The following is a 15,380-nucleotide window of genomic DNA, read 5'->3' as shown; positions in this document are numbered from 1 at the left end:
GGAACAATCATCACAACTAGGAGAAAGTGAGCACAGGCTGATGTTGTGTTTGTGTGTGAAGAAAAAGCAGATTTTGTAGTTCTAACTGAGAATGAAGCAGAGAAAAAAAGGCTGAAGGTTGGCTGAAGGTACCTTGTAGTGACATATAGCTCTATAAATATTAGGTAAAGTAATAGATCTGCTACTTTGTAGTCAGAGACAGTTCATGACTAGGTGGGTGTGTCTCCCCACAAATTTGGGAGGGGGCGCACGGCCCTTACCCAACACGTTATCTGCCACATTTGTAACAAAATTCACTATTCTACTGGCTGCTGTTGCTTAGGTTTTGTTTGTGTGTATTTCTATAAATAAAGCTACCCTGTTTTCCCCAAAATAAGACCTAAACGGAAAATAAGCCTTAGTATGATCTTTCAAGATGTTTATAATATAAACCCTACCCCCAAAATAAGCGCAAGTGAAACCCCACCCTCCACCGTTGTGCAGCAACCAGAAGAAGATGTGACTGTATTTGAATAAATGTAGATTGCTGTACATGAAAAAAATCAAACATCCCCTGAAAATAAACCCTAATGCATTTTTGGAACAAAAATTGATATAAGACCCTGTCTTATTTTCGAGGAAACATGGTAAGTGTTGCAAAATGTCATAAATCTAAGTGCAATGTATCTTGTAAAGGAAATGGAATCCTGGAAGCATGGTTCCTGAAAATTCTGCATAGAGGTGTTTACTGGACTACGTGATATATAAACTCTGTAAAACAAATACATTTTGTTACGTAATTAAAGAATGGCAGTTCTAAGTTGTAATTAATGGTCCATATTTTGGACTTTATTGCTGTTGTTTCTTTTAAGAGTGATATTGAAATTTCATTCTTTATACTGATTAGACAAGGGCACAGAAAACTTACATTTCATACCAAACACAATTCACTTGTTTAGATCTATAGTATTGCACATTTAATACTGTGGAAAATTAAGAGAATTCAGGAAAATTTCCATGATATGATTTTCCCATGGATAGAAAGAGATTCTATATGAGGACTTATATTGGTTACATTAAGTGGTTTTCGAACCTGCCTTAAGACAGAATCTTCAGAAATTGGGCAACATTCATGTTATGTTACTTTATCCACAAATGCAAGCTAATATTTTCTAATGACATTGACATTCTTACTCTTGGAAGATCTATCTGTATAGTAATTCAGAATTATAAAAAAGGAACAAATTTGAATTTATTCAAGTAGGGTCATGGTGTAAACACTCTGCAATATTGTCCAGTATGGCATGATATGCCTTAATCCATATGTGACAGTCATTTGCTTTCAGTTTAGTTTACTTCACAAGCTTTACACAAGGATCTCTCCAAGTGTAAAAGTGGAGTGATCCTATATGCTGCCCTGAGCTGCTTAGAAGGAAACATGAAATAACTGTATGCATTCCAAAAATAGAGTGATGGTCATTGTTTTCAATCTCTGTGTTATCATATTTAAAACATACATTTAAAAAAATATAAATTATTTCTGGTTACATCCTGTTTTCTCCTCATTGATTTAACTGAATATACTACTTGAAAAGCTACACACACAAAACTCCATATTTTCCTGGTACTGTAGGCATATGTGAAACTGAAGAGTCAAAAAAGACTGGATGTTAAATCCAAGATCATAGGGCTGCATGAATCCTTAGGCTAGAAAAATCTTTTCCCCCCTTCTCTTTGTTGTTGTTTCCTTCCTAGTTGTAAGCATTAGCATTAGAAAATCTTTGCTGATTGTATTCATGTTGCTTCTGCTGATTCAGGTCAACCAGCCTTTTTTAAACTCTTGGACACACATGCTACTTAGACCAGTGCTTATTAGAATTTTGATTTAGTGCCCTCAAACTCTAAGGCTGTACCTTGTATTATGTAGAATCTACTCATGACATATATCATAAGAGGCTCTTATTTTTAGCCTTCAGAGCTCTTTGAAACGTAACATCCTCACTCAAACCGGTTACAAAAATGGATTAACATTAACAACCATTTTTATTTCCGGCCCCTATTCAAAATCTTAGATACTCAGTGTGGTGTAGTTGATAGAGCGGTGGACTAGGACATGGGAGGCCTGGGTTTGAATACCTGCTCAGACATGAAGACTCACTGGGAGTGTGGAACTGGTAAAGCCACTCCTGAAATATCTCACTTACCCTGAAAGCCCTATTAAGGTCACTGTAAATTGGTTCTGACTAGAGATGGGGTATTCGTATATGGATATCCCTGCAGAGGTGGCATTAATGAGGGTCCAGTTCCATGGGGCCAGATGGACCACTCACCGATCTGCCGCGGACACAGACAACATGATTCCTGGCAGGAGGCGGGAGGACAAGCCTTGTTGCAAGGCTGAAGAGTGGCAAGTGGATCACCCACTGAGGAGCCATTCGTAGAATCATTCGTCCACATCCGCGTCAGATTGGTGAGTGGACCATGGGGATGGACCCTAGTTAACGCCAGCTGTGTGGGGATATTCGTATCTGAATACAAATACGCCCATCTCTAGTTCTGACCTGTACAGCACACAACAATTCAAAGTCTTGCTTATGATGTTTAAAACTCAACATGACTTAGAACTGCCTTCTCCCTTATGAAACTGCCCACCAGTGAAAGTCTTCTAGATAAATTATTCTGCAGATTCCATGAATAATTGAGTTATGTTTGTCATAGATTATGGTGCTTCTAGTAGTTATTAAATTTTTCTGCTGAAGGAGACCTGGCTTATCCTCTCTCAGATGGGTCTTCTGGTTACTTGAATTTTCTAGTTTTGGTATCCCTGACGTATTTAATCATATCGGCCAGAACACTACTGATGTTTGCACAACTCACTATCAAGGTCAAAAGTATGAGACTCAATCAGTGCCCTCAGAGCACTATAGAACTTTATTACATCCCTTTGGTAGTTTGAGTCTGTGGTGGTCTGTCAGAGTAAATAATTATTCCTGAAAGGGTTAAGTACCACTGTGAATCAGATAATCAAGACAATTGTATCAGAGTTCATTTGGGTATCAAGATCTATGTCATTTACTTGCTTCTAGTTTTCCAGGAATATCAAGGTAATTAATCAATCTACATTGACAAAATGTAGCTCCCAATCTTAATCCATCACTCTTCAGAGGATGAGAATAAGCCACTGTTCTCATTCATGGTGAAGCAAATGGAGAAAAATGAGTCCAGGCAAAATTCTCTGTCTACTTCTACAAGTTTTATTCATCCACATTGCTTCTATGCACAACATTTAAAGATACTTCAAAGTTGTTTAAAACTTATAACAAGCATGTTACTTCAAAAATTTACTTACAGACTTCAAAAAATTACTTACAGCTATGAACAAAGCTGTATCCTTAAAAATATATGAGGACTGAACTTAAGTTTTAGGCAAATACTTAAGTCAGACAAATATATTTCATTTGTAAGCTTTTAGCTAAAAAAGTTACAAACAAGTACTTAGACCTCAAACTCAATCCAGAAATATTTATTTTTATTTATTTAAAACATTTTACCCTGCTTTCTCTTTAAAAAAGATCCAATATGGCTTATATAATTAAAAACACAAAATTAAAAGTTAACAACAGTAAATAATTCAAGTATTCAAAAAGAATTATAAATAATTAATTATAAGAGTTTATAGCTTTAAAAAGGACATCTCTTTAAAAAGTTAAAATCAATATGAATAGAAATACATTTTGTAGCTTTTTAACATATTTGGACACACACATGGAAAGATACTAAGTTTTCTACATACTCCCTCAGCCATCTGCAGTTAAAATCTATGGAGGAAAATCTGTTATTTCTTTGTGCTGTCTCTCTGCTGCTGGCTCTGCAGTTGTCTTTTTTCTTCCCCCGGCTTCTCACTTTGGCTCTTCCGACTCTTGCTGGCTGGCAGTTTGCTTACATTACACTAGCCCTTTTATAGACATAGATGTTTATATATCCTAATCTATTGTTTACATATTCTTGCCAAGTGTGAAGCTTCCCCTAGTAAAGGCCAATGCAAAATCTCATAGACTCTGCTATCCAAGCAAACTTTCTCTGATAAGAGGAAACAATAACATTCTCTCTTATCTTTTCTCTGTCCTAAGCTATCAAATTCAATGCATTTTCTTATAGAGTCTGTTTTGATAGCAAATATCATGCATTCTCTATGGGAGTTGTTACAGCTGTGGACCTAATAGACTTTTCCATAGGATCTGCTATTTGCCAAGATTTAGAAATGAATGGGAGGTTTGCAAAGCTCTGCAACAGCCTATAATGGGCACTTAGTATACTGCTCTTTAAACTGTTACTTTTTTCTTTCTTTTTCTTTCCAAGTCTACATCTCTTTGACCTGAAGTAACCTCTATCAAACAGTTCATTGTTGTTCAAACTTTTAACTAAATTTACATTGATTGCATTCCACTTTTCCAGGGCTACATTTCTTATACCCTTGCTTAAATAATACTTTCATTCATTCATTCATTCATTCATTCATTCATTCATTCATTCATTCATTCATTCATTCGGTTTCTATGCCACCCATCTGGCTATTAGGCCACTCTGAGCGATTTACATGTTAGACAAATAAAACATACAGTATATCGACAATGAAAACAATAATACAAAATCAAAATAAAGATAAAACAACCAACAATTTAAATAAAATAGTTGAAATAATATAAAATAATATAATATAGTGCAAGATAACAGGATTGATTATATAAATGTTGAGACTAGTCACTGTAATTTGGTGTTGTAATTAAGGTGTTGTAAGATCTGGGAAGGCCTGCTGGAAAAGCCACATTTTTAACAGTTGCTTGAAAATTCCCAGTGAAGTGGCCAGGCAGATTTCAAGCAGGAGCTTGTTCCAGATCTGAGGAATCTCTCTTTCCAGGCCTCTCTCAGGGGCAGAACTCTCAAACGCCTGGCCTGGGAAGATCAAATGGGATGGGCAGATCTCTTTGGGAGGAGGCGTTCTATCAGGTATTGAGGCCATGAACTATTTAGGGCTTCATAAGTTAACACCATAACCTTGAAACTGCCACAGAAGCAGACATGTAACCAGTGCAGGGTGGCCAGAGTGGGAGAAATGTTTTGATGTTTCTGAACACCACTCAATAATCTGGCCGTCGTGCTCTGGACCTGCTGAAGTATCTGTAACAGCCTCATGAGTAGTCTCACATAGAGGGCATTACAGTATTCTGTTCTTGAGACTACCAGTGCATGAACCAGTATGGTGAGGGACCTGGTGTCAAGGTAGGGACACAACTGGGCAATCCGCCTTAGTTGGAAGTAGTTGGAAGTAGGCGGAATGGACCCCAGACTCAGATGCTATCTGAGGTTCCATTGACAGCTCTGGGTCCAGTAGTACACTCAAGCTGCAAACTTCATCCTTAGCAGAGGGAGTAGCTGTCTCCGAAGGAAAGGGAGGCGCCCACCCACATGGGTTCAGCCTCAGTCTATTATCTCTCATCCACAACAGCACAGCATCCAGGCAGTGCTCAAGGGACGGGACAACATCCTTTGCAGAAGGGTGGAAGGAGAGATAGAGCTGAGTGTCATCCATATATTGGTGACACCAAGCTCCTGATGACCTCTGCCAGGGGCTTCATATAGGTATTAAACAGCATTGGGGAGATGATCAGCCTCTGAGGGGCTCCACAGTCAAGGGTCCAAGGGGTGGACATTGTCTCGCCAAGCTATACTCTCTGAGGACGGTCCTTGAGGAATGGTTGAAGCCAGACCAAGGCCGGAAAGCCGATCCCCAACTCAGAGAGCCGTCCCAGGTGAGTGTGGGAAAGTCTTGTTTGTAGGTTTTCTCTGTTGCTCAGTGGACCAAATTAACAATATTGTAAGCAATTGCTGCTAACTGACAAGGTCCCACAGCATGTGTCAGTCACATACTTGGTCCTGTATCCTGTTGTACTACCTGTTGTTGTACTACCAGCAGCTTGTCAGTTAACTGCAGTGAACCAGGACAGGTTACACAATCCAATAGGATTCTATGAACACTAATAGGATTTTGGTCAATGCCTATCCATTAGTCTCTTGCCTTTTAGTAAATAATTTTCTTCATACATTATATTTCTCAGAAATGGTTGGTTTCATATGGTGTACACTGCCTTATACATTTTCTCTCTTGTTCCATACTGGAAAGTCTTAGTAGAAATATTTGAAGAAATAAAGTGTGTTTCTTTAATTTCACTGAAAGTTTTGAATGAATGCATTGTGGCCTTCTGCTTCTCTGTCTACCATCACCTTCAAGTGTTACTCTGGTAGACATTTTTGAATCTCCAGGTGCTACACTGGAAATCTCTTTTGAAAAGATCCGGGTGCGAAGTACAGACTTGTGAGGACCTTGGATAGTAGGTAGAAATGAATATTAATTAGTACATTCCCTCATAAGAAAAGTGTTTGTCCCATCAGAGAACTGCAGTTAATTAAGGCCTGAAGAAGACTGATGGGTCCAGAAAAGAGATGGGCACAGAGTACTTTTTGCTGTATTATAGATAATTTGCATGGCCAACATAGCTACCAAATATCCCCCCCCCCAGCTCACCCACTTATCTACCAGTGCACACGGCTCCTTCCTTCCCATTGCACAATCTTCCAGTCCTGTCTGGAGCCCAGACTTCCCTCCTCTGCCTCCTCTAGCTGCTGGCCACTCAGATGAGAAGGTGGGACAGGGATTCCTGTAGTACTGCCTTTGAGGCAAATGGCTTATGACAAGCCCATCTCTAGTACAGAATTCAGAGGCTAGCTGAGGCACTTAAAAAGACCTGTGGATATTTTCTGTAGCTTCATGCCCCTGTGTGGCTGAGGGATGGGAAAAATAGGGCAATCACTGGCTCATAAGATTCTTGTGTCCTCATCAGGATGCTGATAAGTCTGAGAGCATGACAATTTGTGCTAGGCTATGAGATGGTACAAAATATTTGGTATTCTCTATGTGTTACAAAATGTTTTTAGTGACTTTGAAAGGACTGTGTCCCACTGGTTTTGGAATGGAATCTCTCAAGAGCAGACCTATAAACACCTGTCCAGTTTCCCAGTTTTGTCATAAATGTAACAGAGGTCACAGAAATATCTCATAGAGTAAATGTACTTTCTGTTATGAGTTGAATCTTATCTTAAATCTCAATTCTCAGTTGATATCGAGCAGCCTCTAATTTGCCGTATTTTTTGCTCCATAAGACGCACCGGACCTTAAGACGCACATAATTTTTAGAGGTGGAAAACAGGGAAAATATATTCTGAACCAAATAGTGTAATAAAATATTTAATAAACTATAGCAGAATAACATTTGAACCGTGTAAAGTGAACAGCAGTCAACAGTGGCAGTAAGAACCATTACCACTGTCATTAACAAATGGAGAGACTTAAAGCTTTATACTCTAGTTTATGTACCATAAATTTGTGTACCCTAAATTTAATTCAAGTACATATAGATCATTATCAGCCAGTGATAAGACCTATACCACACTACCTATATTTTCCATTTCCTTTCATCCACCTCCTCCCCATGCTTATAGAAATGTCTCAATGACAGATGAGATTGTTGTGCAACTCTGCCCATCTACAGCTCTAGCCTATATTAAGTTAGAAATGGTTTGTCTGATTTGGCACTGCATTGAGAGATCCCTTTTAGTTGTGTGGAGGATAAATAGTGGAATTAAACTATTTAACAGCTGGTTTTCCTTATTTACTTTAGGTTATGCAAAAGAACACAACACAAAGCTTAACCCATTCACCAGCAGTAGCATATGCTCAGTATAAGACCAAATCTCGGGTTTCTGACATAATTGAACATTTATAGCATGCAAGGCACAACAGCCATGAACAATGTTCTTGATGAGCCAAAAAAACTGAATACAAACTATAGTAGCTGAAATCAGGAAGCAGGCACTGTAATCCAGTTAGAAGTCATGAGGCACAGTTAGTTTCCTTGCTGCAACACCCTTTAGAAATACATTCTCTATTAGATGCCCAGAACTAGTTGAAAAGTTTGCAAGTCGAATCCAAATTTGTCATAAGAATGCATTGAAAATTAATTAATGCATTCTTATGGGAAAAAAAGGTCAGAAACTTTTAAAAAACTAAAAGAAAGTCACTTACCAGGGACTGTAGACTGAGCCCAGCTCTTCACAGTGCCTTGATAGACCCCAGAACAGTAAAAAAAAAGAGCCCCAAACAGCTAAAAGCCAGCAGGCAGCCGGCAGCCATTTTGTGCTCTTCTCCGCTCCTGCTCCTGCCCCCTCCCGTCTCCCCACCTAACAGCTGATCAGTGCTGGTCTGAAACACTTCCCAGGCAAGCAGGTTTCAACTCAAACAGAGCACCTTTTCACCCAAGCAGGGTTTAACCCAAAACAAGAAGCTTTTAAAGAAAAACAAGCAGATTTTAAGGCAAGCATGAACATTTCTACACAAGCAGGTTTCAATTCAAACGGAGCTCCTTTTCACCCAAGCACGGTTTAACCCAAAACAAGCAGCTTTTAGACTAATTTTTACATTTTAAAATGACAATACCAGGCAGTCCCAGGATTCTCTCCCAGCTCTCTAACTGCTTGTACTAGCAAGGAAGCAGACAAGCAGCCTCTTCACTAACTGGAAGTTTGAATTTCCCCGCTTTCCCTGCCTTCCCCACATATTAGGTATGCTAATATCTGTGCACTGGAAGATTGTGGGAGGAACATTCCAGCCCCTGATGAGGGTCCTGTGGGGCACCCCAAAACACTGAGTAGGTCTCTTGGCCTCTTTCAGGACTGGGGCTGTGCAGCCCTGCTCTGATCAGGAGGTGCAGCTGGGGTGTCACCATGCCTTTGGGGGATAGGACACAGAAAGGGGAAGAATTTTCAGGGGCCATTCTAACTCATACCTGGCAGGGGAGATACCATTATTGTAAAAGTGGTTTTCCCAGGGTAAGGCTCATCTATTGCACTTTGGATGTGCTGACCCCTGTGATTTCCCCAAATGTGGGAAAATCAACTGCCTAAGTGGGGGACTGTGTTTATGTTTTCCCCTGGTCTTTCTAGAATCACCCTTTCCCCTTTGGTCCTTGGCTGTTTTCACTGCCTGCTGCCATAGGCCTGTTGGCCTTGCTGGTTTTCCAGGTGGGCTGCAGGAAGCAGATCCTGGATAGCTAGCAGTGCAGAATGGTGAGGTCCAAACAGCAAGTCTCTGATGCCAGTTCAGAAGCCTCCCAGCATGGCAGTGGGAGGCTTCTGGGTGGTGGTGGCTGAACCCTTTTTTTTACTGTATTTACTCCATAAGACGCACATACTTTCTCCCCCTCTATTTGGGGGGGGGAAGTGCATCTTATGGAGTGAAAAATACGGTAATCTGAGAATCTGTGCTTTGGGGCTGCGTTCAAAGTAGATGGCATATGCTATTATAGATGTGAGATGACTTAGTGTGCTAAATTATCTCAGTTCATGAAGCAGTTGGAGTAGCTGCAAGATAGTTTTGCTAAATAGCACTTTTTGCATGCACAGTAGATGAAACTAAATCAGCTTGCATAGTCCTATTGTTTTTAAAAACTTGCATTTGGGAATAAGCGGATTCTATTTTAGTCTTACTTCATCTTACTCAGATCCTCAGTAAATTTGAACATCTTTCAAAAGGAGAAATGAAGAGACTATAGCTTGACTGTTCAGCTTCATGACTAGCCCTTAAGACTGAGTTGATGTACAACATCACTTAGTTTTCTGCTCAACGCTGTGGAAGAGGGTGGTATCTTATATACATTAATGGAATGGTGATGGGAAAAATGTGACATCCCTTTTGTCATGTGTGGGCCTGTAGGATGGATGGTGTCAGCACTTCTGTCATAACTCCTTGAAAGAGTTTGTTGTTTACGAACTATCACTTAAGACAGAACATTTCTATGTCATCTCCATTCTGCTCCCTTCTTGTGACTTACCAAGTCCGCTATGCCAAGTATTTGGTTTGTTTGTGCAATCTCACAAGACAAGTGATTCCATCCTGGAAAATGGAAAATGTAAGTTATAATCAGTGAACACGTATGAAATTAATCTCATCTGCAAATGTTTGGCAGAATGGAGTGACCACAATAAGTAGTACGCCACTGGATGGTCCCATGATAGTAATACAGTATTTGCATACGCTTAAGTCAATTCTGATTCATGGCAACCTGCTCAGGGTTTTCTGTTTTTAAAGTACTGAGAAGACAGAGGTTGGTTTGATTGCCCATGGTGCCTCCTAGAAGAGCCAGTCTGTGTAGCCTTGGGTAACCTTCACAGTTCCAAAAGTGCTCCCAGAGGAAGGGAATGCTTAACCACCATGAGTATTTTATACCTGGAATACCCTGGCAAAGGTTAACACATGTTGAAACCGACTGGTTAGAGTGTAATAATTTTTAATTAGTCCCATGAGTGCTTCAATGTTTTTCTCCACATACTGTGTCTTCCATCAGAGAAAACATTGCTGACTGTTCTTTGTCTCTCATGCTTATGCTTTGCTTCCAATATTGGACCAAGAGTTTGGAAAATTGTTTTTCTGGACTACTCAGCGTTCTTCAAATAGTGGCTGTACTGACTTGGGTTTTTTTTGGAAATTGTTGTCCAAAGGGGTAAGTTTTTCAAGTTCCGCCTTCCTGGAAGTAACAATGCATTGAAAGCCAGCAGTAACCCTAGTCATGAGAATATGGAAAAGATGGGGCCTGGCAAAAAGAAAGTGGGTGGAAAAGGCAATAGAGGGAGTATTGCTTTCTGCTCTTTTTGTATAAAATTGCTGATTATATGAAGGCCCAACTCAGATTAACTAGTACAAATGGATGGAACAGAGTTCTATATAAAACAGTACTTTAATAGTAGGAGAAATACTGAATTGGAATCAGTGTAATGGAACTGTTTACAGTATATTTTGCATTATTAAAGAAAAATATTTTTTCCATTAAATACAACCCTTCCCAAAGACCTGGAGAAGTAAATTAAAGACATACAAGTGATCATTAGAATCTGGAGTCTCTACTACTTTTCTTTCTTTCTTTCTTTCTTTCTTTCTTTCTTTCTTTCTTTCTTTCTTTCTTTCTTTCTTTCTTTCTTTCTTTCTTTCTTTCTTTCTTTCTTTCTTCCTTCCTTCCTTCCTTCCTTCCTGCCTTCCTGCCTTCCTGCCTGCCTGCCTGCCTGCCTGCCTGCCTGCCTGCCTGCCTGTCTGTCTGTCTGTCTGTCTGTTACTTATAACCTCTTGACAAGATGCAGTGAAGAAATGATGAGAGAATTAGCTTCAGTTGTAGTATGAGTATAGAAATTATAGCCCCTTTCCTACAAACTGATTTTTGGTAAGAACTTGATTTTGCTCTGTGGACCCAAATCACATGTGCTAGTATGCTTTTGAAGAGCTATCACTTTGAAATCAATATTATCTTCACTAGATCCTTGCTCGGTCTGGCTCTTGAAAGCAGCAAGGCTGCTAACAACTGAGTGGGCAGAGGCTATTATTAATGGATCACTCGTTGAGGGCAGGGTGCCCCTCACCCTCAAGGAGACACTCATTAGGCCAATCTGAAAAAAAAACCCAATTTGGCAGCTGATGATACCAACAACTATAGTCCAGTCGCCAGTATCCCCCTTATTGGCAAGCTGGTGGAGAGACTGGTGGCCGATTAGCTTCAGGCTCTCCTGGAGGAGACCAATGCCTTTGATCCGTTCCAGTCCGGGTTCAGGCCACGTCATGGCATGGAGACTGCATTGGTCGCCCTGCAAGATGACCTCTTGAGGGAGGCCAACAGGGGCAAAATGTCCTTGCTGGTCCTCCTTGACCTTTCAGCAGCCTTTGATACCATCGACCACGGTATCCTCCTGGGGAGGTTCTTGGGGTTGGGGATTGGTGGTCAGGCATTGGCCTGGCTCTGATCCTCCCTGGAGGACTGTCCTCAGAGAGTTCGGTTTGGGGAGCTGCTGTCTGCTCCATGGACTCTCAATTGTGGAGTCCCACAAGGGGTATTCATCTCCCCAATGCTATTTAATATCTATATGAGGCCTCTGGGGGAGGTCATCAGGAGTTTGGAGCTTTGTGTCACCAATATGCAGATGACACTCAGCTCTATCTCTCTTTCCAGTCTTCTGCAGTGGATGCTGCCCCATCCCTTGAACGTTGCCTGGATGCGGTGCTGGGATGGATGAGGGACAACAGACTGAAGCTGAACCCGGACAAGGCAGAGATTCTGTGGGTGGGGACCCCTGGTGTCAGTGGTCTGGGTGCCTCCTTATCTTTTGCGAGGGCTACTCTTTACATGAAGGGTGAGGTTCATAGCTTGGGTGTGCTTTTGGACCCATCACTGTCAATGACATCTCAGATAGTGTCTGGGGTCCAATCCGCTTACTTCCACTTAAAGCAGTTTGCCTAGCTACATCCCTACCTTGACACCGAGTCCCTCACCATGCTGGTTCATGTGCTGGTAGTCTCGTGAATAGACTACTGTGATGCCCTCTACATGGAGCTGCCCTTGGGACTGCTGCAGTAGGTCAAGCATATGGTGGCCAGACTTCTGAGTAGGGTTAGAAAATGCCAACATACCTCCCCCAGCCTGGCCGCCTTACACTGGCTAACTGTTTGCTTCCGAACCAGTTTCAAGGTGATGGTATTAACCTATAAGACCCTAAATGGTTTGGGACCTCAATATCTGATTGAACGCTTCCTTCCAGTTAGGTCTGCCCATCCTATAAGATTGTTGCAGGAAAGGGGCTGAGAGTTCTGACCTTGAGAAAGGTCTGGAAAACAACTACCAGAAATTGGGCCTTCTTGGCAGTAGCCCCACAACTATGGAACTGTCTTCTGCCCGAAGTCCGCCTGGCCTCTTCCACTGATCTCATTCAAAAATCTATTAAAAACCTGGCTATTTAGAAAGGCTTTCCCTGAACAAACAAGACCCTCATACAATAGTACCTGATAATTTAACATCCATCATACTGACGTCTTCCATTTTTATATTTTTATGCTTGTAATTGTATTTAATGTATTGTATTTTTGTCCTCACTGCACTTTGATTTTTGATTTGTGCCCCTAATGTATTGATATTGTTATTTGTTATTTTGCTACTTTGTTGTTTTGTGTTAGTTGTAAATTGCTCAGAGTGGCCTTGCCTGCCAGATGGGAGGTATATCAATCAGTCAGTAAATCAATCAGTCAGTCAGTTAATCAATCAATCAATCAATCAATCAATCAATCAATCAATCAATCAATCAATCAATCAATCAATCAATCAATCAATCAATCACCAGCAATTAAAATAATGCAGTCTTGTAAAGGCTAGTCACAGAATTTGCAACGCTGACTTCCTCTTTCCATGCCATTATAGAATAGTTGCCACAATAAACCTACATGAGTAAAATAAAAATATCCATACTGTATGTTGTTGTTGTTTAGTTGTTAAATTGTTTCCAACTCTTCGTGACCCCATGGACCAGAGCACTCCAGGCCCTCCTGTCTTCCATTGCCTCCCAGTGTTTGGTAAAATTCATGGTGGTAGCTTCGATGACACTGTCCAGCCATCTTGTCCTCTGTCGTCTCCTTATCTATTTGCCTTCACACTTTCCCAATATCAGTGTCTTTTCCAGGGAATCTTCTCTTCTCATGAGATGGCCAAAGTATTGGACCCTCAGCTTCAGGATCTGTCCTTCCAATGAGCACTCGAGGTTGATTTCCTTCAAAATGGATAGATTTGATCTCTTTGCAGTCCAGGGGACTCTCAAGAGTCTTCTCCAGTACCACAGTTCAAAAGCATCAATTCTTCGGCGGTCAGCCTTCTTTATGGTCCAGCTCTCACTTCCATACATCAGTACAGGAAAAACCATAGCTTCGACTATGCGGATCTTTGTCGGCAGGGTGATGTCTCTGCTTTTCAAGATGCTGTCTAGGTTTGTCATCGCTTTCCTCCCAAGAAGCAGGCATCTTTTAAATTCGTGGCTGCTGTCACCATCTGCAGTGATCATGGAGCCCAAGAAAGTAAAATCTGTCACTGTCTCCATATCTTCCCCTTCTATTTGCCGGGAGGTGGTGGGACGAGTGGCCATAATCTTAGGGGGTTTTTTATGTTGAAATTCAGAAAATTTTTTGCGCTCTCCTCTTTCACCCTCATTAAGAGGTTTTTTAAGACCTGCTCACTTTCTGCCATCAGAGTGGTATCATCTGCATATGGAGACAGTGACAGATTTTACTTTCTTGGGCTCCATGATCACTGCAGATGGTGACAGCAGCCATGAATTGATATTTCTTCTGGCAGTCTTAATTCTGGGTTGGGATTCCTCCCGCCTTTTGCATGATGTATTCTGCATATAAGTTAAATAAGCCGGGGGACAATATACACCCTTGTCATACTCCTTTCCCAATTTTGAATCAATCAATTGTTCCATATCCAGTTCTAACTGTTGCTTCCTGTCCCACATATAGATTTCTCAGAAAATAGATAAGGTAGTCAGGAACTCCCATTTCTGTAAGAACTTGCCATAGTTTGTCGTGGTCCACACAGTCAAAAGCTTTTGCATAGTCAATGAAGCAGAAGTAGATGTTTTTCTGGAACTCTCTGACTTTCTCCATAATCCAGTGCATGTCTCTAGTTCCCCTGCCTCATCAAAATCCAGTTTGTACTTCTGGGAGTTCTCGGTCCACATATTGCTGAAGCCAACCTTGTAGGATTTTGAGCATAACCTTGCTAGCATGTGAAACGAGTGCAATTGTACGGTAGTTGGAGCATTCTTTGGCACTCCTCTTCTTTGGAATTGTGATGTAAACTGATATTTTCCAGTACTTTGGCCACTGTTGAGTTTTCCAAACTTGCTGGCACATTGAGTGTAGCACCTTAACAGTGTCATCTTTTAAGATTTTAAATAGTTCAACTAGAATGCCATCACCTCCACGCTGTTAGCCATGCTTTCTAAGGCCCACTTGACTTCACTCTCCAGGATGTCTGGCTCAAGGTCAGCAACCACATTATCTGGGTTGTCCGGGGTATCCAAATCTTTCTGGTATAATTCCTCTGTGTATTCTTGCCACCTCTTTTTGATATCTTCGGCTTCTATAAGGTCCCTACCATTTTTGTCTTTTATCTTGTCCATCTTTGCACATAATGTTCCTTTAATGTCTCCAATTTTCTTGATCAGGTCTCTGATTTTTCCCTTTCTATTATTTTCCACTATTTCTTTGCACTGTTCATTTAAGCAGGCCCTCTTGTCTCTCTTTGCTATTCTTTGGCAGTCCGCATTCCATTTTCTGTAACTTTCCCTATCTCCCTTACATTTTGTTTCCCTTCTGTTCTCTGCTATTTGTAAGGCTTGTTGGACAGCCGCTTTGCTTTCTTGAATGTCCTTTTCTTTGGGATGGTTTTGTTGCTGCCTCCTGTATAATGTTATGAGCCTCC

At 40.9% G+C, this 15,380-nt stretch overlaps 1 protein-coding gene, 1 long non-coding RNA gene and 1 pseudogene across 7 annotated transcripts in view; 2 read left to right on the top strand and 1 right to left on the bottom strand.

Moving 5' to 3' along the window:
• Nucleotides 1-9,985, bottom strand: part of LOC144588293 (uncharacterized) — a 52,052-nt gene extending 42,067 nt beyond the window's left edge. Inside the window, exon 1 of the long non-coding RNA XR_013543791.1 lies at nucleotides 9,924-9,985. This is a non-coding gene — a long non-coding RNA (uncharacterized LOC144588293). The remainder of the gene's footprint in view (nucleotides 1-9,923) is intronic.
• Nucleotides 1-15,380, top strand: part of DACH1 (dachshund family transcription factor 1) — a 514,217-nt gene that overhangs the window by 111,394 nt on the left and 387,443 nt on the right. The gene's annotated exons all lie outside the window — the stretch shown is intronic.
• On the top strand, nucleotides 8,872-9,026 carry LOC144588507 (U1 spliceosomal RNA; annotated as a pseudogene).

This window comes from Pogona vitticeps, chromosome 3 (assembly GCF_051106095.1).
Source record: "Pogona vitticeps strain Pit_001003342236 chromosome 3, PviZW2.1, whole genome shotgun sequence".
Taxonomy (NCBI): domain Eukaryota; kingdom Metazoa; phylum Chordata; class Lepidosauria; order Squamata; family Agamidae; genus Pogona; species Pogona vitticeps.
The sequence above is the reverse complement of the archived record's forward strand: the minus strand, read 5'-3'. Positions and strand labels throughout refer to the sequence as shown.